This window comes from Anser cygnoides, chromosome 10 (genome assembly GCF_040182565.1).
Source record: "Anser cygnoides isolate HZ-2024a breed goose chromosome 10, Taihu_goose_T2T_genome, whole genome shotgun sequence".
NCBI lineage: Eukaryota > Metazoa > Chordata > Aves > Anseriformes > Anatidae > Anser > Anser cygnoides.
The window spans coordinates 19,626,741-19,644,376 of record NC_089882.1 but is presented as its reverse complement, the minus strand read 5'-3'; the positions used below and the strand labels follow the sequence as shown (position 1 = coordinate 19,644,376).

The window sequence follows — 17,636 nt, the reverse complement described above, 5'->3', positions numbered from 1 at the left end:
CTTTGTATGGAAGGACATCATACTTTAAAATAAAAATTAATACAAAATGCTACTGATCGTTTTCATTGTCTTATACGTGAAATTAAGGGTTAGAGGATTTTATCAAGTATATATATACTTGCATATAAAAAAGTACAACATACAAAACATAAGCTATGTAGGAAGAAATACTGTTCCATTATGCAACTGTTCCACTAAGGATATGGTATCATTGAATGCAACATATATATAGGTGATATATAGGGATAAAGTCTGTACAGTCTCACAGTATTGAGCATCCCTGCTGTGCACAATAAAGCCCTGGCAAGTTGAATCCAAGCTGAGATTTCCTAATCGCAAGCACAACGCCTGGACTGCAGGTGCTGCAGAGGCAGCAGAACTATCCCGGTCACACAGATTTCTGTTGCTCGATTTGCAACCGAGCCATACTGCCAGGGAGCCTCCATTCAGAAGGGATTCATTGCTACCTTCCTGGCTCAGCAAGAAAAGAATCTTAATGAAAGCATGAGAGACTGTCTTAAGCTTTAGCAACACATTTTAGTGTATAAATTAAGCAAAAAAAACCTCTCTAGAGCAGATGATTTAATCATAATCATCCTTAGCCTTTTTTTAAAAACCCTGTTTCAATTGGCTTATTTAAATCATCCATAAATATGTAATTTTAATCATGATTTTTCTTCAGTTGATCAGATAATGTATAAGATAAGGTTAATGAATTTTTGTTCACTTTCAGCAATCAGCCAGAAAGGCATAGTAATACTTGCTAAATTCCAGTGAACTGTAATATCCTTCTTTGTCTCCCCTTGAAAATGTAATGAAAAATCTGGCAGAAGCTAAGCTTGTTCTCTACAAGGTTCCACATTATGGTGAATCAAATAAACTGCTTTCTTCTCTGCAGAACATTATTTTAAGTCCAACCTGTGAAAGTATTTACATTTACGAAAAGGAGGTGGGTTCAATTTACAGAACTATCAGCTGCTGTAGTCTTACTGCAGTATAGTGAGGTTTTAGTGAATGTTAGAGATAGGTACAAGGTCATGACTTCTGTATTTATTTCAAAATGTAAGAAGGAATTATTACGTACACAACTGACATTTGAAAATATGAACTGCAGGATGAAAAAAATTTTAAAGGTGAAAATACTTGTAACATTCTTATATATTAGCAAAATGTATGTTCACATTTTCAGTATTCAGACCAGATTTTTTTTTTAATCATTAGAGAAATGTTTGCATCCCAAATTCTAGAGTATTAGAAAAGATAAGCTGTACCTTTTACTAAAGGGGGAGGAGGAAAGAGGAAAAATAATCCTTTAAAACTGTTTCCTAGATACATTATATGAAATTTAAAAGAAAAATGCACTCACAAAAGTCACTTCATGGAAGCTCTTACAAGAACTGTTTGATACCTAGCTCAGCATTACCATGTCTTCTGTAACCTGTAATCCTACCGACAAGCATGAAACTCTCCTAAGCTGTGTCAATATACATGCATGAAACCTTTTTGTATATGCAGAAAGCATGAGAAATGTCATTCAGCTTCCATTGGCAACAGAAAAATAAATAAATAAATAAAAGACCTTTTCTGTGATAATGCAAGCATATTTACCATTGACGTGCTGGGCCAAAAATCAATTCTCCACAGAAATGTAAAAAGAAAAATGAAAAGGATGAGAAAGGGGGGGTGAAAAAAAAAAAAAGGTAAAAAACAGATATTCATGCTGCATTACTATACAGAACTTATCTACAAGCCCTAATTTACTGCCTTATTCACAAACTTATTCATTTTACCAGCACTACAAGGAAAATATGAAACACTTCTTCACAGGTAGCAATTTTCATTAAAATGAGAGGAACATGAACAAAGTAAAAGCTGTATGTGATCAAAGACCTGCTGGATACCTGAGTCAAACAGTTATTTCAGAGCAAGGTACAAGAGCTAGTCATGCATATGGATGACCTCTCACAAATTAAATGCTAATCGAGAATGCATCTCGACATAAAAAAATGTGGACTGTGAAGTAGATCTGTAATCTCCTTTTACTAAGCAAAGACTAACAAAAAGCCTTCATCATCAATTTCATACTGCATATATCTAATATTAACCACCAACCCCAGAAATAAAAGAACAGTTTTTCCATATTAAGCATGCCAGCTATCTTTCAAACATCCTCATTTGTATAACATCTCTGCAATCCTGTAACAGATTCCCTAACAGAACGTACTAAAGAGGTCAAATGATCAGAAGTCCTAGTAAGTATGCAGCACTTTGGATGTATGTGGATTGTAAAATGAACAGTTTTACCATGGAAGAATATGCATTGCATTCCCTTTTAGCAACTTCAATACTTACCTTCCAGAAGGCATGGAAAGCACAGGGCTAAGCATCTGCTCCTGGCTGCTCAAGTGCTCCAGGACTGCCTATGGCCATCACCTCATTAGTCCATGGAAACGATGTGCGATGCCCAAGCAGCTGCCCCAGCTTGTACAGGACAACTCCAAGTCAGTAAAGGGGAGGCTGGGGAAGAGCTCGACCGCTGCCCGGGACCACTGGGCAGATGAGCTGCCAGCGCCGCAGGCAGGGATCAAACGCACAGAAGCTCCCTTTACATAATAGGAAATGACTCCTGTAATCTTATGTTTTCTGTTAAAGCACTGTATGGTTCCTGAGCAGCCAAAAGCTTTTCCACGCAGCATGCAGGGATTTGGGGCTGATTTTTTTTTTCCCAAGCATGTATATTTCTGTAAGAATTATCGGTTATTGTACCAATACACCACAGAAAGCCTTTCCCCACCTTGCCACAGGAAACACTATGCATGCTTAAAAGAAATTACATAAAATTCCCTGTTCCTGTTACAGCATTTTCTAATCCATTTCAATAGAAAGGTACTGCACTACTTTTTTGTTGTTGTTGTTTGTTAATCGGTGTGCCCTTTACTTTCAAGCATACACATCAAAAAACTATAAGCAGCTCTAAAAATAAACCCAGTTGAGGATTACATATCTTCCTGATAAGAAATGTCTTTACCTCTCAAAAGATAACATTAAAGTTAAAAACAAAGTCAAACTGTACTGCTCACATTTTAGTCTTTTCTGGACTTTAGAAAGAAAAAAAAAAAAAAAAAGAAGCACATCCAATTCTTACCAGCAATGATAAAAGCAAAACCTCATCCACGTGTTCTCTTCACCACTAAATAACAGATTTAAACAAAATCAAGCCCATTTGTTTAAAAAAGACAACATCATACTGAATTTTTAGCCCACAAAAGCTTAGTGAATTATTTCTGATGCAAGAGTGCCTTTTAGCAATGCAGTTTCTGTTTGACCTTACAGAACAATCTACAGAAGTTGCAGCATTACCTTTCCAGAGATTCACAGGGCATGAGCCAAAATCTAATGCATCACTCAGACCCAGTCTCCACACCATTTTCTCATCGGCTTGTGCCTTCACGAGAAGCAAATTGCCAAATAAACAAGCTCAGAACAGAAAGGGGAACGATTTTTTTTTTTTTTCCTTTTTTTATTCTCATGCTGTGGATGTCGCTACTTACTTGGCTAAGATATCATCACAAATCCAAAATGATTTCAATTACACAGCGGAGTAATCACCGTTCGGCATCTGTAAGGGATTGATAAGCGGAGCTACATTGCCGGAGTCCCTCTGCAGACCGTACCACCCCGGCGGGCAGGTGGGGAGGCAGCCGAGCTTCCTGCCAGAGCATCTCGCTGCCAGCGCGCAGGAGGATGGTCGCTGCCTGCAGCTTCACATTGCTAAAGGAGGGAAGCCAACAGCAGGCAGGGTAAAGGAAGAAAAGGTTTCTCTGAAAGAAAAATGGACTGAACCACCATGTTGTTGTTTGTGATTTTAATACTTCCCTTGGGATAATGACAAAAACGGAAGATGGCAAGCTACCAGGAATATGCCACTTACTCAGAAACGGGAGAAACCTTCAAGGACAAGGACTGTCAAGTCCTATCACTCTCATTTGAGGAGGAAGGGAAGGTGGAGGGGAGGCTGCGTACGAAGGGGGCAAGGGGAGTAAGCAGCAAATCCAGTGCCCCCCTGCAGCAGACAGCAGGCTGCATCGGCTGGCTTGCCGAGCGTTGGAGTACCAAATGTTTCCCTAGCTTTGTTAACTAATTATAAATTAGGCAGCAAATGCAACAAACATGTCTCTCAGATTATTTCATAAGCACCTTTTTCAAAGATACAGCTCTCTTCCTCTCTTGCTCTCTTTCTGCTTACATAAGAACCAAGGTTAATTATAATGAAAACATCGAAAAATCATTTCCAGGCTGTGATGTTTTTGTTGCACTTGTGTTTCTGTCATGCCTTCCAGAAATCTAAAACCCACACAGGAGAAGCATGCAAAAATGCCCTCATCTTTAATCTGATCTGGTCACATTAGCATACACTGTAAAATCATACACATGCCACAGTAGCTTTGCCCCCCCCCCCCTTTTTTTTTTTTTTGCTTTTTAAACATTAAAAATATAGCACTCTAATTCATGATAATGAGTCTTAGACTTTCTGAGAAACCAGGGCATTTTATTTTATTCCAAGCTTCTTACTATCTGTTCTGTGTTATTTCTTCAGAAAAAAAAAAAAAAATCTGCCTGATATTCCTGATATTTTGAATTATTACATGAGTAGGATTCTGAAATGCCAAGGGCTGTTTATTTCAATGGAACACCCTTTCATAGCTGTGCAAAAATAAATAAATAAATAAATAAAATCCAAGCACTAAAAATAAAAGGGACATCAGTCCTTTAAAAAATAAATCTATGTAATAGAGTTGTTTTTTTGTTTTTTTTTTTTTTTAAGTAAATCATGGTCAGCACATGCACTGTGTTCCCAAACAGTGACTTCAAATTCTGTACCTCAAACCATTCCATCCTGATAGTGGCTGAACACAGAAAAATATACTGTTTTTCTTCAACTATGTTTAAAATAGCATATAGAAAAGTTGTAAGCTTTTCCATAGTATCCTAGGACAGCAGTGGTTCGTGACTTCACTCTGGCTTGGACAGAATGGGCAAGTGCAAGTAAGCGTACCTCCCTGAGCACTAACAGGAGTAGCTGTGCTGATGCTCTGTCATCCTGCCTTACTCGCTGCTCAGAATATCAATTCAGCCAGTTAAACCAAAAGTCTGCACTGCACTGCACCAAAATGGAAGCTATTAAAAAAAAAAAAAAAAAAGCACCACAGCTAGGATCATTGATCAGGGAGTTTCATCTATGATGATTTTTTTTTTTTAAATGAAGTAAAATTTAAATTCCAACTAGGATCAATACAGATTTTTCTCCCATGAAACTGCCTTTATCATTAGAAAGCTCCAGGTAATTATATGCATGTCAGGGCACTAGGTGCAGTGACTTTGTGTTATATTAAGCACAGAGATGTGTCCCCTTTTTCTTAGGAAGTCTTTGGTACAAACTGCAGCTTTAAGGAGCACGGAGTGCAGATTTAAAACTGAATTCAAGCACTGAAAAAAAAAAAAAAAAAAACAGGACAAAAAAAGTGTTATACTTGAGATGTGTTGTGCTTAGGTCCAGACCCACAAATGTTGGCGACCTCTCCTATTCTGTCAAGAAAGCAGGAAGATACTAATGTAATCTGTAATTATTAAGCTACTAAATTTATTTTTCTGTACATGCTTTAAAGATGATTTGAAAGGGTCTAAAAGGTTGACTGACAGAGTAACAAAATAGATTAAAGAAGATTTTTTTGAACTGTCCTTCCTGGATGAAGAGAGGAATAGGTTAAAGAAATTGAACACGGTAGAAAAACTTGTTCCATACATCTGGCTCTTGCCAGCCTGAGGACTGCAGCTCACAGTCACGTGTGTCATAGTACAGAAACTTCAGCCCAAGTACAGAATCACCATGCCCAGATTGGACTTGGTCAGGAAATATCCTAATCCTTGGTTGTGACTAATAGAGTAGAGGCAAGGGAATATGAATGCAAATAAAATAACAAAAATAGGTTCAAAAAGAAAGAAAAATCTTAGTTTGAACATATTATTATGGACCCAAACCAACAGAACAAGTCTGCACATGAATAGTCCCAGTGCATATTTAATGTAGGGCCTCAAAAATATCACACCACGTAACAAGATGATCAAGCTATTTAAACTTTTTGCTAGGCTCACCAGTTTGGAGCCCATCTCCAGTGCTGTAGGCATTTTCTTGCTAGTGTTGGTGCTACCTTCAGCACAGCACTGCTACTCATCCCACTGCCACCTGTGCTACAGGAAGCCAGCCACCATGGCTGAGCACAACCTCAGAAGATGTGTTCAAGGCCAGGCTGGATGGGGCTTTGAGCAACCTGGTCTACTGGGAGGTGTCCCTGCCCATGGCATGGGGGTTGGAACTGGATGGTCTTTAAGGTCCCTTCCAACCCAACCCATTCTACGGTTCTGTGGTAAGATGCACTTTCGGGAGTAAGAATTGACCTCCTGTGTCATGGCACCATGCAGAACACTGGGAGCTTGCCTCGTTTTTAAATAGAGAAGCTATGAATGCAAAGTCACATTATATTTGTCCTTACCTACAGCTACTATGTGCACACCCTGCAGAGGTGCTACACATCCTTTCTTCTGCTGCAGACCACCACCACTAACGCAATGTCAGGGCTCAGTATGTGCTCACTACCCTTCAAGTTACAGAACAGGGAACACCTGCTAGGCATCACTAGTACCTTACAACCAAAGCTAAAACCAGCAGTTCCATCCCACAAAATAAGCTATTAAATAGCACCAATATTAAAAGGTTGTTTTGATTTTTTTTTTTTAACACACAACTGTGAAATAAAGTAACATTTTCCAATTTGCTTGGCTTTCAGCATTTCCAACTCAAAATGGCTACAACGTTAGCAGGCACTTTTTCTCGATCTCATTATAGAATTTAATAGCAAGGCATTGCAAAACAACAAAACATCTGAACAGTGCCTCTCCTGAAATGAAGATTTGTCAGCATGTCCTCATGCCTATTAAAGCGTCCAGTGGCATATTATTTAGCTCTGACAGAAGAACAATTTAACACCTTAACTTGGGGGCAAGTAGCGGAAATGGAGCAGAAAAAGAGCAGAAAATTTGAAAGAAAAATAGAAAGATGTTTCTCGGGACTAACCTTAAAAAACACCACCACAATGCTTACGGGATGTGAAAGGAAGGAGACTTTAGCTGGTGAGCTTGAATACGACCTGAGAAATTACTTCTCCAGTAAAACCTCAACTGGCAATTCAGAAAATATCCAGAGACAAAGGGAAGATTCTACCTAATTTCTTTAGAGAAAATGTCAGTCCAGATGTGCTGGTGACAGACGTCATGAGCACCTTTCAAGGTCTTTATGAGATAATTAATGACAGGAAACACAGGAACATAATTTTAATTCCTCTTTCAGGATCTTGGGGACCAAGACCTCCTTTTCAGTGAGGCTGTCCAATCAAAGGAATAGCACTGGAAATCAGCAGCAGATTTCTAATATTTTTCTAATCACAACCCAGATACTTAAACTAGAACAGCAGACTGGCAGCCTTTCATATTTTTAAACCTCATTTGCTACATTTTAAAAACAGGAATTAAATCTGTTTTCAGACTCGGTATTTCTCCAGTTTTGTAACATTCTGCAGTAATATTTCTGCAAAGAAACAGCTTGCATTTCCAAACCGCGCAAACATGTTGTTATCCCAGGAAGCAACATGACCTAATAAAAGAAGTAGAGGAGAGGGACCTCAGAACACCCAAATTCAAGGACTTGCCCTGCAGTTTCTTGACTATGGGATGTTAGTAGGTCACTTAATCCCATTGTGCTTCAATTTCTCTAACTATAAAATAAGTATATGCACTAGTAACAAATTACTGCAGTTATAGGTTGCTTGACTTGTTAACCCTTTCCTGTCTTTGAGAGAAAGGTATTTGACACACCTAAGTGTACTCTCTGAGGCAATGAAGGTTAGGAGATAAGCAGCACATGTTTAAAGCATTGCTTTTATTGTACAAATTACTTTTACGACTGATAAACTACTGTGGTCCATAGCACCTCACTTTCCACATCAGAATCCCAGTTTTCTCATACCTGAAAGCAGACCTACCAGAATGCCACCACTGTGGTTACCTCCTCTTTCCTCCAACCTCTGCCATCTGATATCCATGAATACAAACATTTCTTCTTCCTTTCCCTACCATCCATGCCCACAAAGAACAGATGTGCTACAAGGTTGGGCTGGAATCACCATCCCCTTCCCTGCTACAGCATTAGTGCTCTGATAACTAAACCAGGGTCACTCGAGTGAGAAGAGCCCTTTCAAAAAAGAATCGGGCCCTTTCAAAAAGAATAAAACCTAAGGACAGCAGAGTCTACTGAAAGCAGCATTAATGAGTCTGAGCTTCCTAATAAAGTTCAAGTAAACCTGGCTTACTGCCTAACCACAGCAATGACAGAGTTCCCAACAGAGCAGCATCTTTAGTTTCTCCTCCAAAGAAGTGATATGTATTTGCCAGAGTAAGCATCTGCAGCTGCAACATCTGATACAGCTACACCTAAATCCACAGCTGAAATCAGCTCCTTCGTGATCTGAACAGTCTAAGATGTCCCCCAAAATATGAAAACAGTATTACAAAAGCATTGCACCTCTTTCTTAGTTTAAGACAGAATCTTCCTTACCACATGCAGATGAGAAAAACTATTTTTTAAACACTCAGGACAAATCATAACCAGTAAAGTAGCCTAACAGTAGCACTAAAGAATAACCCGAGAGTGACACAGGTTTTAGGAACTGAAGAATGAGGTATTCAATATGCTTAGGAATCACCCCTTCAATTTAATCTGTATTTCAACACTGTAAGTGTGCTGGTGGGCACACTTTGAAACAGGAGTTGTGCCAAATATCTTCTGTGGTGGTTTTCTTTTTTGTTTGTTTTTTTGTTTGTTTGTGGGGTTTTTTTTGGTCTCAGTGGAGATTGCAGGCCCTCACAGGCACTGGTAGGATACTGACAGCTTAATTTCAAATGATAGGATCCTACAACTGAAACAAAGTACGTTAGTTTGTACGAGCCTACAGATTTCAAGCAGTCTACCGTTCAGAGATGTTCAGAAATAGGGTTGAAATTTTGTACGTACAGATAACTTACACGGATCCACATCTCTGTTTCACCAAACCTCGTCTTCCAGAGAGCACAGATAAGTTTAGAACAAGAATGTTGGTTCAGTACCTTCTCCTGATATCACTGATACAAAATACTACAACAATTTTCTAGAGGTTGTTTTTCCTTCTTACTGGCTAATGCTTTGTACAGGAAACCATTCATCTTCAATTGGAAAAGCATATTCAAAGTCAGAATGCATTTGAAAGAGCATCTTTTACGGTGAAACTGCCTATGCCTACGACATGGATATCAATCTCAAGTTAAGTACCACCTTTATATAGCTAGGTCTCACTATAACCTTGGATTGCTCCTTAAAAAAGGAAACTGACATATTTAAATTAATTGTTACACAGTCATATTTCAGACAGCTTGGACACTAATAAATAATAGCAGAGAATTAAGATATAAATCTGACCTGTTAATAATATTAATAAAAAAATGCATCCTTCTCAAGACATTCTCTAAGCCTTCATTCTTCAATATATGCATTTTTCATACATACCTCAATATCCTTACTGTAAATCTCAGACTGACACAGTAACTACCGTCGTACTGTTTTCCAAAACTATATCAACGACTGAAGCCTGTACTAGCATTATTTAACACAGTACTCTAGTAAAAGCAAATGATTAACATAAATTGAAATAACAGTGGGACAAGGTTCAATCATTCTCAACAATTAAAAAGAGATAAAATTTTAGCAAACTATAAAATAAGGGCTTTCAATAGCTCAGCAAATAATAGAACTGGTATACATTTTTTCTAGAAATAAATCACCTGGAAGGAATGATTTCTGTTGCGTTTGTCGTGGCATTGTTTTGTTTCATTTTCCCCAATATAACAAGATAAAAGTCTATGTATAGCTTCTTGGGTAAGGCAACCTGACCTGCTAAGCTTTGTTAAGCCGCACGTTTCTGCCCTGTTCTGCGAGTGCCGGTAATCATCCTGCATGGCGACGTGCGCACCTGCGCAGCCTCCAGGACGAGCACGAGCCCCGTGCCGGGGACCATGCAGCCACCCGGCCTCCTGGCATGGGTGACCCCACGTCCTCTGCACCGTCAGCCTCTCCTTTCCATGGCCACAGAGGCCAATTAAAAGATATGTGGCTCTTGATGTTTCTTGGCGTGGGAAGAGGGAATTGGAGCCTGCCTGCCGCATAAATCACTCCCAGCCTCCGACGTCCATCCCCATACCACAGCCTTCTGCCTTGGGCAAACCGCTCAGTTTGTGGCAGCCGGCATCTGCGGGGCTCCCTGGCCAGCAAGGGCAGCCCCCACCGGGGCTGGCAGCCCCCACCTCGCTTTCTGTGTTCGCTCACAGACTGGCTCCTGTGGCTTGAAGGGCTTTGCTGCTACGGGCTGGAATTTGCCAGAACATTTTCACCTGGTCCCATCCTTCATTACATGGGGTTTGACAGAAGGGCTACAATGCAGCCAAACCAGAAAAAGGGTATTAACACCAACATATCGGTCATTCTGCTGCTACTAGAGCACCTGGGAATCTCTCTCACAAAGCCCATGACAGGAGTTCAAACTACTAGAGAGTCATGCTCCAGACTGAAATTATCTTGACAGCTGCTTGTAATTTTGTATATTAAAACACTACCATGAGGTTTTATTCACAGTTATATAGGGATTTGAAGTAAGTGTTCGAATGCTTTAGCAAAGGGATTTATTTTCTTAGCCTTATAAAAAGGAAGATTAAAGAATTATTGGAATACATGTAATAAATATTTATTCATAAACATAATTTATATAAAAATATTTGTTCATATTATTAAGTACATATTAACCAAATATCAGATCAAAATCTTATTGTATATGAAATAAAAATATATTGTAAATGAAGATAAGTTAGCTTGGCTTCTAGACTGAACAGTGTTATAAAGAACCATTAGCTGTTTCTTAATCCCAGACGCAAAACCATGAAATAATAGCTGTCATAATTTTGCCAGAATTTCAGCACTTTCTGACATAGAGCATGTGCAGCAACAATGCCTAGGGGCTTGCCAAGGCATAGATGTTATTCTAGAATGAAGTGGACTATCTAGTGCAGGCAAACTGTACATGTGAAGAAAAATGTTATTGTAGGAAGAAAAAATACACGATATCTAGTCTAGAATAACGCCACGTTAAAACACGATTCATGCATTTCTTCTTCCTTTTCCTTCGATTTCATTACAAAGACAGAGAATAAATGTGTCGTCACACTAATCTACTCCCAAGTATCTGCATGTATAGGCAAGCCACATGCATGGCTTCTTGTTTTTGCTGACCTGACAAATGCTTACATTGTACAAATGTCATCTTCAACATTTCTAAAAGACCTTATTCACAAGGTAGCAACAGGAAGCAGAACTGAACAGGGACTTCAGTGAGAAGTTAAATGGCATCTGGCAAACGAGCAATGTGACTACATACAGAAATATTTTCTAGTATTTCCTTAAGTGAAATAATCCTTCAAACTATGCACTATTATAATAATCTTTCACCAGAAACATTCATGTGCTGCAGATAACTACATTCCTAGTTAACCGAAAAGTTCTGAAAGACAAAAATATATATATCCTTCTGCTTGGTCATAAATGGGTCAAGAAAGGATTTATGGGCAAACAAAGCAAGCTAGGATCTCCTCTGCCCCCCAGAGATGCTGTAAAGCAGCCAGGCAATACAATCTTGAACCAAAAGACCAAGAAAGGATGAACCAAGAAGCACTTCTACTCCTTATAAGCTATGGTGGAGCCCATCCATGTTTAGCCAACCGGTGAGCACAGGCTACAAGGTTTGAATGTTTTGCAGACTAGATTTTAACTACCTTTTCTCGGATGCAGATTTGTTGCTCTGTCCTTCACTCAATACATAAATAAATAAATAAACATTTACAAACTAGGAATATGCTTGTAGTGGAGCAAGAAAACTCATTCTGAGCACAAAGAACAGGTAATGTTATTTTGCACAGGAAAAAAGAGGTTATTGATATATTTCACTGTGGGTCATTTGACAGCTCATGTCACAGTCTCAGAGAGGATTACAGAGACCACACGTGTCCCAGGAGAGCACGTGAATTCAGGAACCCAGAACTCAAGGCCTTGTCCAGAACCTGGCCACCAGGATGACTGACACATCATTGTAACCCTTTTCCAGGGCTAATACACAGACACAATTTCTTAGTAAGGTTTTTGCTGCAAATAAATCTGTTGGATGTCTTAGCGTCCAGCAATAAAACTGCAGACCATAGCGATGAAATCCCTGCAGCCTCTGCCTATTCAAGGCTTGCATAAGCTACCATTATTCTTGTTCTCTGGCATATGCCCTTGCCCAGTGGATATGTGAAGATCATGCTAACATCTGAATCTCTATAAACGTACAAAGAATGGATGGACATCAAAAAACAAATAGTAAATAAATACTAATGCCTCACTGGAAGGTTAAGAGAAGAAATAGACAAAGTGTATTTAAGTCATGTCTCCGGAAAAGGGAACAAGAAGGAAAAAATCTCAAGCACTTGTAAACCAGTCAAAGCAAGCAAAAGCCTCATTCTTTCCCCCTTCTTAAACCTTCAGAAGGTGTTTTATGCATGGACTGTTAAGGGTCTGATAAATTTAAGACCATTAAGCATTCATCTGCCATTTCAGCTTAGTAATTTTGAAAGCGTTCTGTGCTGTCAGATAAGCAGCTGCTACTCAAATTCTACTTTAAATAGCATTGCTTCTTAGAAATTCATATATTTGGAAGGACTCCTTAATAATCTCTTTAGACAAATAGTCATTCTTTTAATACAGCATTGTCCTGCAAAGATAAACTGCATTCCATTTTGTACTTTTTGTTGACTTGTTGTCTAAGGCAGACCTTCCAGTCTCTAAAAATAAACAGCTTATAGAGTCATTTTCAAAAGATCAAGAAAAAAGATAAGTAATGCATACACTTATATAAATTTTCAAACACTGAAACTACGTGTAAGGTTAGGATTAAGACCTGTATTTCTTGAATGTAGATCAGTGGCCAAAGTGATGTCAAAGATGTTAGCTGACCTTGAGGATAAAGAAAATTTTGCAGTCCTCCATCATGTACTTAACTTAGTTCACTAAAGACATCTAAATGTTCTGTGCTTACATACCATAAAACAGTTAAACACAGATATTCCATATTAATTATATTTAATACTCCTAACTTCGATTTGTGGAGAGGAAAATTAGGTTTCCTGAGAGCTGCTGTAGCTTCCAAACATCATCTTATTCACAAGCAACAGAAATGCTTACAGCATTATATTTAGATAAAGTAGTGATGAGAACTCTCAATATATTATTTGTAAAATGAAATCCCACGGAGGTGGTTTTTTTTTTTTTTTATTTATTTATTTATTCCTCTTGGCATTTCATTAATCTTATCTCAGGAACAACAACAACGGAAGATCATAGCACAGGTAAGAAAAAATAATAAAATATATAATAAAGTACAGCTCAGAATTCTATGTTCCCCATATCTGAAATGCTGGAAACTGTGTGAATATAACTTTGGTGAATGGGGAGAGAAGACTCAAATACAAGCCTCTTGAAACCCCCAAGATGACATATAGTAGCCATGGCTTTCAAATAATTAATTCTCTAAAGAAACATCTAAATGCTAAGCTCAAATATCCTCTAAAAAATGCAACGATTTCTCAAACACATTTTATGTAAGCTGAATGTTAGCCTTTGATTTTTTCTTGTTTTATAAAAATCCTGGGGTCCCCCTTAATTAATGATCACACACAACACTTGGTGTACTCAATGCTGGCAGCAGTCCATGCTGCCACCTGAAGTGTTTGCTTTCATTTGCTAGGGCATTTAGTTGTCGTGTTTTAGCTGACTACACTGAACCAGCCTTCAAGAGCTCTAAATTGTTTTAGAGCTGCCCAAGAGGTCGCTCTCCAGCAACCCGATCCGTCTTCCATTCAGTGTACTCAGCAAAGCAAGTAACAACACCTTCAGTTCCCAAAAGCAATTTAATTTGCTATAAAGAAGAAAACAGACTGTACGCTTAACTGGAAAAAAAAAAATCATAGCAGCTTTACATGATACTCTACAGGAACATGGTTAAATCTGGTTACCTGTTATTCCAGCTAATAACATACAGCATTTTAAATCCTAAATTTACAAAGTCTGCAGTGTCCTAAGGAATTTTTCCGAAAAGCAAATGTTATCCCTTGCTTGTCAGCAACATCACTTTATAGCTAGGTGTCCTATGCATGTGAAAGCCAGAAATATCCTTCCCATATCAGATTTGCAGCCACTCTCAACAATGGTATCCGAAGTCCTTCCACTGATGCTAGTAGAAAGCAAAGCACTCCATATAATCCAGTATAGTTTCCAAGAAAATGTACAGATACAAAAATGTTTGTTTGTTATTAAGAGCAACCATTTACTGTGTCTATCCTCTAAAATAGTTGGGAAAACATACCTGTGACAGCTTTCCCTCCTCTTCTTCCTCCCAGCAAGATTACAAAAAAAAAAATCTGACACATGAAAAAAGAATTTCATTTTACATTACTTATTTCTAGTTTAGATTGGGAGAAAGTAAATAGAATTACGCACATGTAAACTAAAAGTCTACAATCAAGATAGACTAGGAAGTCTATTATTAAAAAGCAGAATAAGTTGATTTCATTTAGAATATAATATTTCAAAGAGTTTGAAGTTAGGCATTTGTAAGCTAATGGAAGAAATCCAGTGCACTGGCAGGAAGAATATTGGCTTGCAGTTCTAGTTAGTGCTGCAGAACTGACTGATAAAACTAGAGACCACTGTTAAACCATGTGGCGAAGGAACTTTTCCATTTTACAATGTATTCTAAAAGTTTACAATGCATTACATTGCTAAAAAAAAAAAAAAAAAGAAGCTACAGATTTGCTGTAAACAGTCTTTTCTGTTCCATCAATAATATCCACATTTATCTTTTATTCCTAGATAGCTAGGTACAAAGGCACAAAAATGATTGTTACTGACTTTTCCTACTATTTATACACAAAGTACTGATGATTCTGCTCTGCCCGGAGGGAACGGACAGTTTCCAAGTTGAAGCTGTGGGCCTCTTACAGGAAAAGATACATAAAAAGATAAAACCACAGTTTACGGAGAACAGTGTTGGAAACTACCTGAAATCTTTCAATATGGTATTTAAGGAATCTAGGGGAAAAACATGAATCATACAAATTAGAGACATAACAGCAATAAAATAATGATCTACACCACAATATTCACTTTATACAGTTTTAGGGTGCTATGCTTTCAGGAAGGTAAAAATAATAATTACCACAAACAAAAGGGCAGACATCCTGAAATCACAGCCTATAAAGAGCAAAATTACCTCACTTGTGACAAAATCTAGTTTCTTTTCTCCTGTTTTATAAGAAAGCATAAGCATCTGATTTACTCAGGCAACATGAATACTGAAAGTGATTGCAATGAAGTTACATTAGTAAAATGTGCTACGTGCGTTTGCAATATCAGCATGAGAAAGTAAGCTAGTGATTTCAATCTTAATGAAAGAATTGCATAACTAGAACAAGGAAACAAAGGTCTGGCGCTGGAGTTTGTCTATCCCCAGGAGCACCAATCCAAGGAATAATACTAAAACACGAGTGACTTGCGCAATAATTGTCCTCTTGGCACTCAGCAAGAACGCAAAAATTTGCCAATGGACATACAAAACAGTGTCAAGTTGAATTACAATATATTTACAAATATTTAGTGATAACTTTCATAGTTGTTCAGATTTATTTTTTAAAGACTGGAGACCTCAAGATGGTAAGAAGATAAAGCATCAATCTTTATGACTAATCTTACTCTGGATTTTCAAACCAATCACCAACCTTTTGTAAATATGATCCTGAATGAAATCAGGAATCACTTGAGGTTCATACAGAGCCAGAGGTTTGATATTCAGCACTTCTCTGGAGACAAGAAAACAGTAAGACTCAGATTCCTTGCTCCCTTCCCCTCTCACTCTACACTTGATCTGTAAATAACCATTTCTACATTTATACGCTCTAATACAATCCCTATGGAGATCTCTCCCAGATCTCCTACACACACCTTACATAAAATGTTGCCTCTCTCCTCATCACCACACAATCATCTCAAGCTCAACAAGACTACAGAGATGTATATTTAGCTGTAAAAGAATGAAAGTTAGCACAGCTTATGTTCAGTTATATCATCCTGAAAAATACTTCAGTGAAGTACTGAGCAATTAGTTTGTGCTGAACTTCGTGCTGTCTCAATTATATTGTTCAAGCCAGATACTTAAAACTAGGTTTGACAGTTTTACCTAAAAGCAGCATAGATGTGTCTCTTAAGAAAAGATCTTAATCCATCCAACGTCCCCTCTGTTTGCACCTTCAGTCCCAGCTGCCTACCACCAAGGTCTATGACCAGGAAACATCCAATTTTGAGCTCAGTCCTACTCTTCACATCGAAACTACCTCCAAGATACTAGTCTAAATACTACCTCAAGCAAAGCGCTTCCTCTTCTTCCAGCTAGAACATTAACTGAGGCTCTCTTGAGCTCCAAAGCTCACACATGCACATCAACTCTAAATTCTGCAGCGCACCTAAAGAAGCAGGGGCTCATACTTCTCAGTCATTTGGGGTGGGGGTAGAGGCTCTTTAAAAGCTTCTCAAGAAAAGCTTCCCAACTTGGGTATCACAGACACTGCAGTAAACTTAGCCAAAACCACAAAACATGCAGTTAAATATCCCAGATTCATAATCCACTAAAGAAAGGAAGTCTCAATATTTACTACAGTTAACATTTATTTACAGTGCCTATGATGAAAGAGAGATTTCTAGATAGAAGGGTGACCACACTGTAACAGCATTAGCTCAGGGCTAGGAGGATCTAGATTTAATTTCAACATTCATCACAAACTCTCCCTGTAACCTTGACCAAGTGATTTAGTTTCACCAGGTCTGTTTCCTCTCTCTAAATATGACAAATTATCTCCCAAATGTACAGTGCAGACAAACAGAAGGTTGTTAAATACTCAGTCTTTCAATAATTAAGGTCTGTCATAGACAGATGCAATCTACAGCAGAAATATAAAATAAATATTAAGCAACCAAACCACTAAATAATTTTATTATACTCTATTGCATTGCAACAAAAGTTCAGAGCTGTGAACTCTAGTTCCATGCTTTCCCAAACATAACTTCTTACAGGTGAGGAGGACTATGGACCTTTTTCAGGGGATGTTTAAAATCACATCACCAAACTACTTTCTCTTATTTTTATAGAGGAGAAAAGCCTCAAAACTGTTCAGAGGACGTTACCCCATTTTTAAACCCACGCACACTCTGGTCATTCCTCAGGGCAGAAGATTATCAGGCATGAAAGCCAATCCAAGACTGAGGTCTGACACAACTGCAACCCCAGCTAGACCAGCTCTTCTGTCCGACCTAGTGAAACAACAACTTATCTTACTGCCCCATATTCCTTGCTCCTTGAACC

At 38.3% G+C, this 17,636-nt stretch overlaps 1 protein-coding gene across 22 annotated transcripts in view; it reads right to left on the bottom strand.

The window, feature by feature from the left end:
• Window positions 1–17,636, bottom strand: part of ATP2B2 (ATPase plasma membrane Ca2+ transporting 2) — a 414,437-nt gene that overhangs the window by 230,156 nt on the left and 166,645 nt on the right. The window contains exon 1 of one of the 22 annotated variants that reach the window (XM_048051897.2): window positions 3,552–3,826. The exons of 19 other annotated variants lie outside the window; for them this stretch is intronic. The gene's annotated coding sequence lies outside the window, so the exon portion shown is untranslated. Of the gene's footprint in view, window positions 1–2,352; window positions 2,575–3,360; window positions 3,495–3,551; window positions 3,827–17,636 lie in introns of those variants that run through there. 2 more of the 22 variants (XM_048051899.2, XM_048051898.2) reach the window with 2 other exon arrangements.